Source organism: Seriola aureovittata, chromosome 5 (assembly GCF_021018895.1).
Source record: "Seriola aureovittata isolate HTS-2021-v1 ecotype China chromosome 5, ASM2101889v1, whole genome shotgun sequence".
Lineage (NCBI taxonomy): Eukaryota > Metazoa > Chordata > Actinopteri > Carangiformes > Carangidae > Seriola > Seriola aureovittata.
The window spans coordinates 11,383,148-11,395,949 of NC_079368.1; the positions used below are offsets into that span (position 1 = coordinate 11,383,148).

At 42.7% G+C, this 12,802-nt stretch overlaps 1 long non-coding RNA gene across 1 annotated transcript; it reads right to left on the reverse strand.

Annotated features, from left to right (window-relative positions):
- Nucleotides 1-676: 676 nt before the first annotated feature.
- LOC130169036 (uncharacterized) lies at nt 677-2,002 on the reverse strand. The gene is made up of 3 exons (XR_008827772.1): nt 1,763-2,002; nt 1,550-1,677; nt 677-841 (listed from the first exon to the last, which is right to left on the reverse strand). It is a non-coding gene; the product is annotated as an uncharacterized LOC130169036 (long non-coding RNA).
- Nucleotides 2,003-12,802: the final 10,800 nt, after the last annotated feature.

Consider the following 12,802-nt stretch of genomic DNA (forward strand, 5'->3'; position numbering starts at 1 on the left):
GGGATCAGGACCAGCCTCTCTGTTACAGGAGCGCTAGAGGTGGAAGGTGCTGGAAGAGGCTCGGTGGAGATGGGAGGTGCAGCGCTAGGACCAGGTACGGCCGCAACCTGCTCCCGCTGCAACCTATCATTTTCCGCCCTCAACTGTGCCACCAAATCCCTCATTTCTTGCAGTTCCCCCTCCATTACTTTACTGTTACCACTAATCCCTGGACGCTAATCTTACAACACTTAACAGGAAACCCACTGCTGCTTCGCCTCAAACTCAATGCATCCACTCACACTCAAATCACAATCCAGAAGATGGGCAAATCAGGAACAACAACAACAAAAAAAAAAAACCAAACTACAGAGAACACACGTGTCCGCCTTCACTAAGTAAATCCTGCCGACAACGCCAAGTTGTGGCGATGCGAGGGCTCAGAATGTTATACTACGATTATTAAATTTAGGACAAAGAAACCAACAACGCCACCCTGGGAATTGCACCCAGGGAATTGTAAATAAATATAACTATAAAGGAAGGCACACAGGTAAGTAATACAAGGAAGGGCAGGAGACGTGGTTCACGGTAGCAAAAATAATGAACACGTTTATTGGAAGTTGGTCTCACAAGTTAAAAAGGGTAGTTCACGACCGAACTAATAATTAACACCCTGCTCCAATAGATGAGGCTCACCAACGGTGAGGGACAATGTGGGGGGAAGGAGTCCAAAACAAAAGGCACCCCACGCTCACGTGACACACACAAAGGTGAAGTGCAAAGCAACCAAATCCAGAATCACAGCACACAAAGAGGAACCACCACCCAGGACACCGCCACCACTGTCGGCTCGCAGCAACTATGGAGGGAAGGGAAAACACAATTAATCAACAAGATACATAAACACAAATCCCTTATAAAAATGTAAACTAACAATTGTCCAAAAAAAACAAAACAAAACAATATTACCAGTCTAGGACTGAAACTCAATGAAACAAGAAAACAATAATTAGACCATTAGCTTAATGACAATTTAGCAAACAAACCAAACAAGATACTAAACAAACAAACAAAACAAAAAAGAAAGAAATAAAGAAAGTAACCAATGGACACAGTCGTTCAATAAAAATAAACTAATTGATAAATGATCAACCAATTAACTCAAAACAATACATTCAAAGAAAACATAAAAATACCTGGTCCCATCTAACCCCTGCACACGCTCACTCGTCCACACAGCCAGTCAGTGAATATGACCATTCATCCCTTCACAAACAAACAACCGCGCGCGCACACACACACACACACACAGTCCTGACGGGGCAGCTCTCGCTAAGCCCGGCGCCCAGAAGGGGGGGCCGGACACCGGCGACCTGGGGGAGCAGACAGCAGCCTGCAGAAACCGTCACCGTAGCAGCGGTAGCAGCGGCAGCAAGCGAAGCAAGAAGCAAGCGAAGCAGAAAAGATGCACAACCGACAGTCTATTTAACGGGGCAACAGAGCCATCCACAGCACCCAGCCACCACAAACTGCGGGTCGGCGAAGCAGCAGTGTTCCTGGACCTTACTTTATATCCACCGTTAGCCACGGGTCCCGAACAACAGGAACCCTTCCGAGGAGGACAGTGACGAGGAGCCTCGGCACCGCTCCGTACTTCACTGGAGCGTCTGTGGTGCGTGATGCGTTCGGGATCAGCTATAAAAAATGGACAGGTGAGGTGTTTAACACCTTGGCTAACAGCTATGGTTGGAACTAAACATAAATGCCAAGGTGTCCATACCTTGTCCTTTTAATGTCTTTGGCAAACAGGGAGAATCGCCACCATCCCCTTAACCACAATGGACCACCGTCTCGAGTACAAAGGAGGAAGCGGAAGGCCGGGAAGCGGGAGGGCCTTCGAGCCAGGAAGTGAGAGGACAAGAGAGGGACACGGCCCCCTTTTATTCCCTCGCCCTCTACGTTAATAGGCTACAGCGCCAGGTAAAGTGCAGAGCGGCAGACTTAAATTCAATCAGCCCCAGCATACTGCTACATGTGTATGTAGTGGAGTACTGGTGAGAAAGATATGGAGAGGGGAGCAGAGACCGAGAGAAAAACAAGAAGACGCAAAAAAGTGAGAAATCACAAACCAGGCCGAAGATTTTCTATTTCACCAAGTCAGTTTTCTGTGTTCTCTTTCTCCCACTACAGCAGTTTCTTAGTGAATACTGATATAGCACAGACATATACCAAGTGCTGCACTTTGTAGCTACAACTGACAATAAAGTTCTGAAGATGGAGCTATAATAACTGGTGATTACTCCTTCTGCAGAAAAATGCTGCGTTCTGGAAAGAGGGATGGGTGGAGGAACAGAACGCCCTTAATAAACACCATCCTCTATAAATTTTACTTGTAATATTTAACTGCAAACTGCAAGAAATCTCTGTTATAAAATATTTCAACTCATTAACTGGGCACTGTTAAAGAAATAGTTCATCATTTTGGGAAATATACTTATCCACTTTCTGACAGAGAGTAAGATTAGAAGATCAATACTACTCTCATATTTGTCGTAGAAATATGAAGCCAAGGCCAGTGGCTGAGAAGATTAGTTTAGCACAAGGACTGAAAAAAGTGGGGGACAGCAAGAGCCATGGCTCTGTCCAGTGGTTACAAAATCTGCCTGCAAACACCTCTGAAGCTGACTGATTAACATGCTATATCTACTCTTGTTTCATTCATACAAAAATGTTTGAATAAATAAACAAGATCTAATATGTTAATAAGTGACCTTTAGAAGTGCTGGCCGACAGATTTTGTAACCACTCTGTGGTGAGCAGGCTAACTGTTTCCCCCTGGTTCCAGTCTTTTTGCTAAGCTACTGGCTTACTGGCTGTAGCTGCATATTTAATGGGCAAATAGTGAGTGGCATTAATCTTCTCATCTAACTTTCTTAAGAAAGTGAGTAAGCATATTTCCCAAAATGCTGGACCATTCCTTTAAGTGAAAACAGCACAGCTGAGAGGCTCAGATCAATGTGGTATTTATCCAAGACATGTATATGGCTGTATTATAAGTGAACGCTGCGTCTCCATCACTGACATGATGATTGCTCTGTCTTTAACATAGATGTCACTGGAGACTCCATGAGATGGAAAGAAAGGTTAGAGAGATGTAGAGCTGGAGATAAAGGAAGATAATAAACATTTCATGGAAACAGTAGGGAGGAGGGGTGATTAATTCAGAGGGTCAATTATGCTGAAAGACTAGATGTCTGCTTGTTGATGTTTGCAGCTAATGGGGAAAGACAATAAGACAATAATGGACTTACACAAAAGCTAACGATTCCTTCTCACTCCTCCAAATGCTTCCTGTCAACTGAAATGCTGTTGTGCTCATCTTCTACTCTGATTTTAAAGGGAGATTTTTAGCTACACTCTTTCTGTTTAACGGCGAGGGTTTTCACAGCTAATACACTGCACACCACATCATCCAAGGCCATGGCGTTCAAAAACCTTGCATACTCTTTGTTGGCCTTCTGATCTAAATGATTCATTTAAGTGACTAAATAGCCTTTAGAAATGTAGATATATTTGAATATATTAAAGTAAAAGCAAGGCAAAGGTAGACTTAAGCTTTGGTACTTTGAGGACAAAAACTCAAGAATGGAGAATGTAAAAGTTATGAACACCTGCCCACCCACTTATTCATACAATTATCGAATCAGCCAATCATATGGCAGCAGTACAAACCCTGCAGATACAGGTCAGAAGCCTCACTTAATGTTCATTCAAACATCAGAATGAGGACCAATGTGATCTCAGTCACTGTGACCGTGGCATGATTGTTGGTGCCAGAACAGCTGGGCTTGAGTATTTGTGAAACTGCTGAGTTCATGGGATTTTCACCAGTCTCTAGTCTCTCTTTATCCAGAATGGTGAGAAAAAAAAGAAAACATCCAGTGAGCAGCAGTTCTGCAGATAGAAACGCCTTGTTGATGAGAGAGGTCAGAGGATAATGGTCAGACTGGTTGGAGCTGACAGAAAGGCTGCTGTAACTCAGATAACCACTCTTTATAACTGTGGCGAGCAGAAAGGCTACACAAGACACAAATGGGCTACAACAGCCGAGGAACACATAGGGTTCCACTCCTGTCAGCCATGAACAGAAATCTGAGGCTGCAGTGCAGGGGCGCAGGCTCACCAACACTGGACAGTTGAAGACTGGAAAAACGTAGCCTGGTCTGATGAATCTGGATTTCTGCTGAGGAACACAGATGGTCGGGTCAGAACTTGGCGTCAACAGCATGAATCCATGGACCCAACCTGCCTTGTGTCAACAGTCCAGGCTGTTGCTGGTGGGCAATGTTTTCTTGGCACACTTTGGACTCCTTAATACCAATCAGTCATGGTTTGAATGCCAGAGCCAATCTGAGTATTGTTGCTGACCATATGTTCCCCTTTATGGCCACAGTTGAAAATATTCTAATGGCTGCTTCCAGCATTATAATGCACCATGTCACAAAGCAAAGGTCGTCTCAAACTGGATTCATGAACATGACAAGACAAGAGAGTTCAGTGTACTTCAATGGCCTCCCCATTCACCAGATCTGAATCTAATAGAACATCTTTGAGATGTGGTAGAAAAGGAGATTGGCAGCTTGAATCTGCAGAGATGATGTGATGCAATCATGTCAACATGGACCAGAATCTCAAAGGAAAGTTTCCAACATGTTGTGGAATCCATGCCATGAAGAACTGGGGCTGCTTTGAGAGCAAAGGGAGGAACTACTCCGTATAAATGTGGTGTTCCTAATAAAGTGCTTTGTGAGTGTAGTAATGTTGCATAATCAGATTGCAAAATTGTTGGCTGGAATTACCTTTCTTGTGGGTATCTTCACTTTAATCTTCAGCCAACTGGGACATTCAGTCCACTGACACGGGAATAATGATGCATCTGTGGGAAGGGGATTGAAGCTGTGAGGAGGAAAGGAGGGGAAAAAAATCCCAACATCCCAAACTACAGTATTCAAGTGACAGTGGCAGGTTTGGCGTGACAGAGCCTAAAATTTATTATGATATTTACTCTCACTCACTGTCTCCTCTCATTTTTCACTCTCCCAGCACTCAAATCTGCAAGTTACAATAACAAGTGAGTAGAGTTGAGTCCACTCAGAAGTTTTGCTCTGTTTTCATTTTAGAAATTATAGATCTACTGTAGACTTGCAAGGCTGTTTTAAGAGTTGAAGCTCTACGGAACTCAGCCCATCGCCCTGCAGCGCTCAGGTCTAATGAGTTGAAACGAAAAGAAGACCAACTGCTGACGTTAGTGGCTGAGCATTAGCTTGAACCAGGCCCCATGCATACCCGCTTATCTGTAAATCACCTGTGTTCTGCAGACCGTATGGCCAATTATATTGAGCTAAACCAGTACACCAGAAACAAATCAGGGCACAGTGTTGTCATCCGCTTATTCCAGATCCAGAGAGAATTCTTGTTATTTTATTTATCCTTTATCTGCTTACAGGGGATAACCTTATTAGGATATAATATATTTTTCAAGATCTGGTTTCTTCCTCACTTGCCCAGTGGGCTCAATCACCACTGTAACAGGGAAGACGGAACAGTGTGCAGTGTGTGTCTGTGTGTACATGTGTGTGAGCCGCTCCAAGTCATTCATAATGTTCTCTTGGTCCGATATGATCGAGTTTAGTTGAGTTTACCACACAGAACAGCTGGGTATCGAGTCCATCTCTGCAGGATTTGTATGAGGAACATAACAGAATAAAATAGTCACTTTTATTTAAATTCATGGGGCATATGAAGGGGCTGAACTTCTCCCAGAACTGTAGGGTCAAACTGCCTCTGATCCAGGGTCTGTTGAAACTTTGGACAGTCAGCCTTAGCTTTAACCAATACCGTGACATCCCCTCAAACACAGAGAAATTGACTGCATTATTGATCTGCATGTAAGAGGCAGAGATAACATTGACACTGCATTATGTTGAGTAATTTATCCTTTGACTTATGATAAAATGATTGACATTAGAAGGGGATTCTTATCAGGGTTGAGTAACCTTCCTATTCATCAAAATTATAAGTCACTACATGAAAGTGTGAGTGTCTGTGTTGATAAATGGACTCTCTGAGAGTGTTTGATGTTGGACTTAACTACGCTTTCTCACTAAGAAAGAGACAATTTAAAACAACCCACCCACCCTCCAAAAGGCTGCCTTTGAAACAAAAGAAAGTAATTACTGATATCATCTCAATATGTCACACAGCTTCAACTTTTATTTTCTTTCTTTGTATGTCTGTGTTTTGTGTACATGCACCTGTGTTCAGTGGTGTGCACGTATTTGTGTTTGTGTCCACTCTCCTCTTCTGCCTAGTGGTCCACTCAAATTACACACTCTATTATCTGGTCTCTCCAGCCAGCAAGCTCATTTGGAAATGAGATTTAAAACAGCAATAAATATAGAATTATGTGGAAAAAAAGGGAAAAGGGAGTGATTTTAAAATTGTTTTGTCAGGGGTTGGTCCAAATCACAACTGGGCATTTGGAAAAAAGGCAGATAGAAAGACATAATGGCAGTGACTAACTGCTAGCCTGTGTTTTTGTGCATTCAGGCCCCCTTGCTGAAAGCAGTATTTTCTCCACAGTTTGAAATCCTTTTCCCAGGATAATTATCCATTGTAGATGCCCATCCTTAGATAATGACTGCCTCGCCACTGAGCTAGGAAATTAACAGGGACCCTGTGTGCTGCAAGCACAATGGAGGGACTGCCCCCTGTATCAGCACTCAGCTAATTTTAACCAAGGAGAGGAATGGGGAAGCTGTTGTTAATACTCCCCTCCTGCTTATAAGGAATAACATAATTTCATTTCATGTATGATATCATCTAGAAGGAAGAGAAAATGAAAAATAGTGTATGAGGAGACCTGGGTTTCATGAAGTGAATGGCAACAGTGCCCCCTTGTGAAGCTGACAAGAAACTTCTCTGCTGTCAGTGACACTACAGCTGAAGACTTGCAATAGCTCCAAAATTTTCCTTTTCTTTCACACATTAAGAAGCTGATTTGTGCGGTTCAGCCTCATACTGTCAATACACCTTAGTTACTTTAGCTATGCTAAAAAGGATAAAGTGATCAGGAAAGATCAGGTCTGACAAAATTGTTTCGGAAAATGGGTTATGTGAAGTGGGTTTATTTTAAAGCACATGGCACAGAATGAAAGACGGCTAAAATAACAGTATGAATAAAGTGCAAACACAAGCTGGTTTTCTGTCTACAGCGGGATTTTTCTAAGTGCATTAGTGCAGCAGGGCCTCAGTTTTAATTGTGTAGCAAGTATTAACACATTTGTTTAGTGCTGTGCTAGTGTTCACTGAGGCTTAATTATATGATAGTGAAAGCCATTTTTCACCACCTTGGCCTGTTCGTAAAGTAATAACTACTGGATTACAGACAGCTATTTTCATGATTTAATTGAGACACTTGTTGGGAGCTGGCATGAGGCCAAAAAGTCAGCTATAGGTTAGCTATTATTGCAATTTACACCAAATTACACCATCAATCTTTAGAAGACGCTACAGAAACCAATAAGATTGTCATCTGGAGCTAACATCCTCTGACTGTGCTCTATGAAGCAAACAGATTTCTGTGGGAGGAGGTGTTTGGTGTATTCTACTATTATGTATACACTACCTGGACCGTGCACCTCACTGCAATTTATAGCCCAGATACACTCCATATAATCCCAATTAGCAGATGCTTAAGACTTCTTAAAGCAGTTAACTGTTGTTAGCCTCTGAAGTGTTAACCACAGGGAGAAATGAATGACTTTATTTGTTAAATTCAAATACACATGCAAAACCTGGGGCGCAAATGGGCTTGATCAGGGTGACTCTGGCAGTGATCCATCTGTACTGCACACGGGCACAGTCACCCTGCACCTCTATGCCCCAGCACCAAAAATTTAAGTCATCAACAACAGTTCTTCTATTAACCCCACAACTTAATAGGATTATGTGCAAATCTAGTCTGAAAGGTAAAACAAGGGTAAAACAGCAGCTGGAAGCTCCAAACAAAGATTCAGTGAGCAACAGAGGTGTCCCTGTCAAACCATTAACCTCTCACATCTATACCTTTCCATGGGGTCTAGATGTATATTGATGAGCAGGTCCGTTCATGTTTGGCCTTATACTTTTATCTTACATCAGTTAATCCTTCTACGTCCTTAAAGACAATGCTTGCCCTGGCTCTGTGCCCAACACCTTCAACATGGAGAGTATGCTGATGAATTAAAGCCTCATCAGACTGTGGCTTCACTGGCAAGGTACATTAAATCAATACTAATAACCCCTGTATGTGTTTGTGTGAGTGTTTTAATGACAACATCAGTATCTGGGTGTGCATTGTGTACTATTCTCTCAACTCGTGCCACTCATCAGGTGTGTGGGACAGACAAGACAACTTCATTGTCCTCATCTAACCTGACAGGCTGTTACTGTGCGCTCTGACCGCTTGGTGCCAGGCTTATTTATATGCTGCTGGTGAGAGAGATCTTGGGGAGAGCAAATTGCCTTCGCACAGAGAGAGACAGCCATCACTGCTTTGAAGTGTGAGCATCTGTGTGTGTACGTGTGCGTGTGTAGACTCACTTCATCTCTTGCCACGGGCAGGACAAGATGTATGTATTTATGCCAGGGAAAATAAAAATCTGTGTATGGATTTTATTTATTGATGACAAGTTTATGTTGTTTGTTGTCAGGCCACGGCGCGCTGCAGATTTATCAAGTTCACTGGGAAGCCGTGTTCTTACAGGTCAACAAGCAGGTGAATGTCTCTCCTGCTCTCACTGGCTCACACCAGCTCTCGGTGGAGTTGTGATGTACGGGGCTCGAAGGGCTGCCCTGCTCCTGCTGTACCAGCAGCGTCACACAACGTCCCTGTAGTGCCTGACTCCCTGACTCGTGTCCCTTGTTGCAGCAGCAGAGGATGAAGCAGCCATACATCATAGGCCAACTGTGTCCTCTGAGTCAGTGACAGACAAAGACAACAGAATCAATAAAGCCTTAGCTCAAGCCCTACTTCTGTGCACTCAGACCTTGCCGTGGCCTCTTTACCTTCTCTCCTTGCTCAAATTCCATCTCTTTTTTTCTTCCCTCCTACACTTTTCGCCCATTTTTCTCTCTTCACTTCTGTCTTTTCCAGGCTGACATCATTTATCTGTGTCTGACTACAACTTCTGTCAATATTATCTCAATCTGCCCTTCTGCTCAGCTGCAGGTGAACATGCCGATACACAGTGGAGCTGTCAACCTTGACAGTAGATGAAAAAAAGAGAAAAATACTTCAGAAAGAAAGAAAGACCAAGGCTTGAGGATTACTGAAGGCCATTCAGCTTGTTAGTGCAGCAGCACCTACATCAGACAAATGCAAGCTTAATTTTTTTCAGCAAGGGGGGGCTGAGTGATTCAAGCTCTGGAGGGGTGAAAGGTCCCCAAACAGACAGTTTAAATGATGGAGGGCCTTGTGTAGTACCCACAAACTATTTCAGACAGCAGTGGAAAAGCTATTAGAGAGATAGAGGGAGCACTGGGGAGTAGTTCACGGTAATTAAACTAGAGCGTCAATGTCACTGCTACCTGTTTATGACCCGAAAGAGTAGCAGTTTCCTGTGGTGAAGATGTTTGGCTTTCATTTATTACTACAGATTACGATTATGAAGACCTCCCACAAAGGACTTGAATTTTATTTTGGGAAATTGTATTTTGATCCCATGTAGAAATATTTCCCCACAAAAATGATTCTTCAAAGATAATGTTATGTTGAAGTTGCAAAGTATAGATGACTTCAAATTTAAAATCCTGTAGATTTATTCTAATGAATTATGTTTTAAAGTCACTGCTTATTCTGACCTTGAAATGAAACCTAAAAAAATGTATATAAGCATGTAAGACCACTTTAATAGCATGGTGCTTTGCTGTAGTCTAGTGCCAGTAAGCATTTGAAAGAGTAGGCATGTTTTATTATCCTTTTATCTAATTTGGTATGAGATGAAAAAGCCCAAACTGATTTTTTTTTTTTTAAACTATGGTATTCTGCATCTTGGAAAACAGCAACTTTAATTTCAGACTAATGTTTCAGTCCAACAGAGCCTTTGTCAGAAATTTTGTAATAAAACTTTTCAATATTCATTGCTGCTTACAATTTAAAATGATGGTTGTAAATCATACAGCTACTGTTCACGTTTGTTCAATGTGTGATACTATTGAGACTTGACAGAGTCTATTTAATCTCCAGTGTAATATGGATTCACATTGGATTCACGTTCAGCTGCCAACATCCACCAGGCTTCCAAAAAAGGCATATGTGCAAACACAGAGCAAGCTTACATAAGAAATTGGATTTTGATATCGGCTCTGTGTGTGTGTATATGTGCTTAAAGCACTGGTTTACTAAAATCCTGAGGGTCTAAATGCATGTGAATATGTGACTATATGTATTTAAGGTTATGAGTACATATGGTCTCACATGTGTACAAGTGTGAGATACCGTATATTTGTGTGTGTGTGTGTGTGTGTGTGTGTGTGTGTGTGTGTGTGTGTGTGTGTGTGTGTGTGTGTGTGTGTGTGTGCGTGTGTATGTGTGTGTGTGCGTGTGTGCGTGTGTGTGTGTGTGGGGGGGGGGGGGGCCACCCACCATTGACAAGGGTCAGTTTCTTGGGCCAGCTGGGTCAACAACATTATGCAGGGTCTTTTTATTCAGCGAGGTATTGATCCTCCTCCATGTGTTTATTTGTGTGCGTTTGTGTGTATGTCTGTGGGGGTGAGTGAAGATAAGCAAGGAGATGGGGCCAGGCCAAGAAAAGGAGGCACATTCTGGAAGAGTAAATTTGACATAAAATGCAATCAATTGCTGCAGCCCATTCCCAGTCGGACAGCCTGAGCTGCTCCTTCAACTACAGAAAACACCACACACAAAACTCACATGAGTAATCACGCTGGTTCATTCATTTTGGCAGAAAACACAAACATCTCTTAATTGTTTTTCCACAATCTTAAGAGACCTGCTAGAAGATTTATATGACATTGAGGGTAAAGAGAAAAACACACACACGCACACACGCTCTCACGCACAAGGGGTGCCAAGGTACATGAATGATCAATAACTATTTTTAACAACCTTGGAATCCATTATTGAAACATTTAGACTAACTTAAAAGAGCAGACTTTTTCAAAACACAAAGGCTTTTAGGTAATGATGAAATGACATGCTCACTCATGCACAGAAACACACACACACCCACACACACACACACACACACACACACACACACACACACACACACACACACACACACGCAGGCAGGTGTGAGGGCAAACAGGATGCTGGTCAAATTTGGGGCCTTCAAAGAATGAGCGGACAATGACACTCTGATGGGGGTTCTTTGTCATGACAACGCACACTGACACACCCACATGAATAAAATGGATGTGTACTGTTCAGCTATAACACCAAGTAGTATAAAAAAGGGGTGGGGAAATGATACTGTGTATTGAAATGAGTTATTTCATATACACCTTGGTCACAACTAAGATTACAGGCTTGTATCAAGCACACAAACACACACACATCTCTGGCACCCACTGAGTGTAAAGGCGATGTCCCTCACTGTGTTCCTGGCTGCTGATTACATATTATTATCCAGACTAAAGGGGGAATATCATTTCAAGACAAATTGGCACACCAGGAACCCTGAAGGAAGTCTGCTGCAGTCATTATATCTCCACCAAACATGCCCAGACAGCAAAGAGGAATACTGCACTTTTTTGTTCACAGCCAGCAAACTTCAAACTTTATTTTATTGTATTAATTGTGAGAGAGACGGGAAGTTTTGATACTTCTAATTGTGATGCAGCAGTTGCTGAGAGTTTTGGGGCAAAAGATTAAGAATGACAAAGCTGTAAAAGAGGGAAGAAAGAAGAAAGAGGAAGATAACAAGAACAAGAAGAGCACCCTGACAGGCGCATAAGAAAGTGATGGACACAGACAGACAAAACAGGAGCTGAGGCAGAGAGATTGGAGGATGTACTTGCATGTCAAATGGGTACTCTGCCAAGATTGCACTGTGGGGTTATAACCTGCGCTGGTACCATTTATTCAACTCATCTGTTACATAAATAAACCAAAACACAACATATCTGTCCCTGGCCTTCTGTGTGTGAGAGAGCCAACGGAGTCAGTTGGATCAGTGAAGCAGCAGTGCATGGTGGGTAACAGGACGAATGAGTCATCAGCCCAGCAGCCAGTTACTGATGTACTTACAGGTACACACATTTGCACACATATAGGCTGGACAGGTTCACTTGAATGTAGTCACACAAATGGACACACAATAACAAGAATTAGGCTGCAACTGGTTTGATCTCTTACGGTGCTGCACAGGCTCAAACACGTAGATATTTTGACCACTTACAGATATTGTATGTGGATTAGAGGTGTGGGCAGGGATAACGTACTGTATGTAGGCATACAGAGGCAGTGAAGTGAGTTAAGATAAATAGCGGAGCTGCTGGGCAAATGCCAGGAAAAGAGAAAAAGAGAGAAGTAGGGTAGAAAGTGAGAAGAGACAGGTAGAGAGAGATAGATGCAGAGAACAAGGGATGAAAGGGAGAAAATACTACAGACAGTACAACTTAAGAGAAAATGTATGTGAGAGGTGTATGAGGCAAGCAGCGGAGGGAGGGAGAGAGGGTGGGAGGGAAGGAGTGTTGGATGTTCAGAGTGAAGGAGAGAGAGAGAGCGAGGGAGTTCAGAAGGGAGGCAACAAGG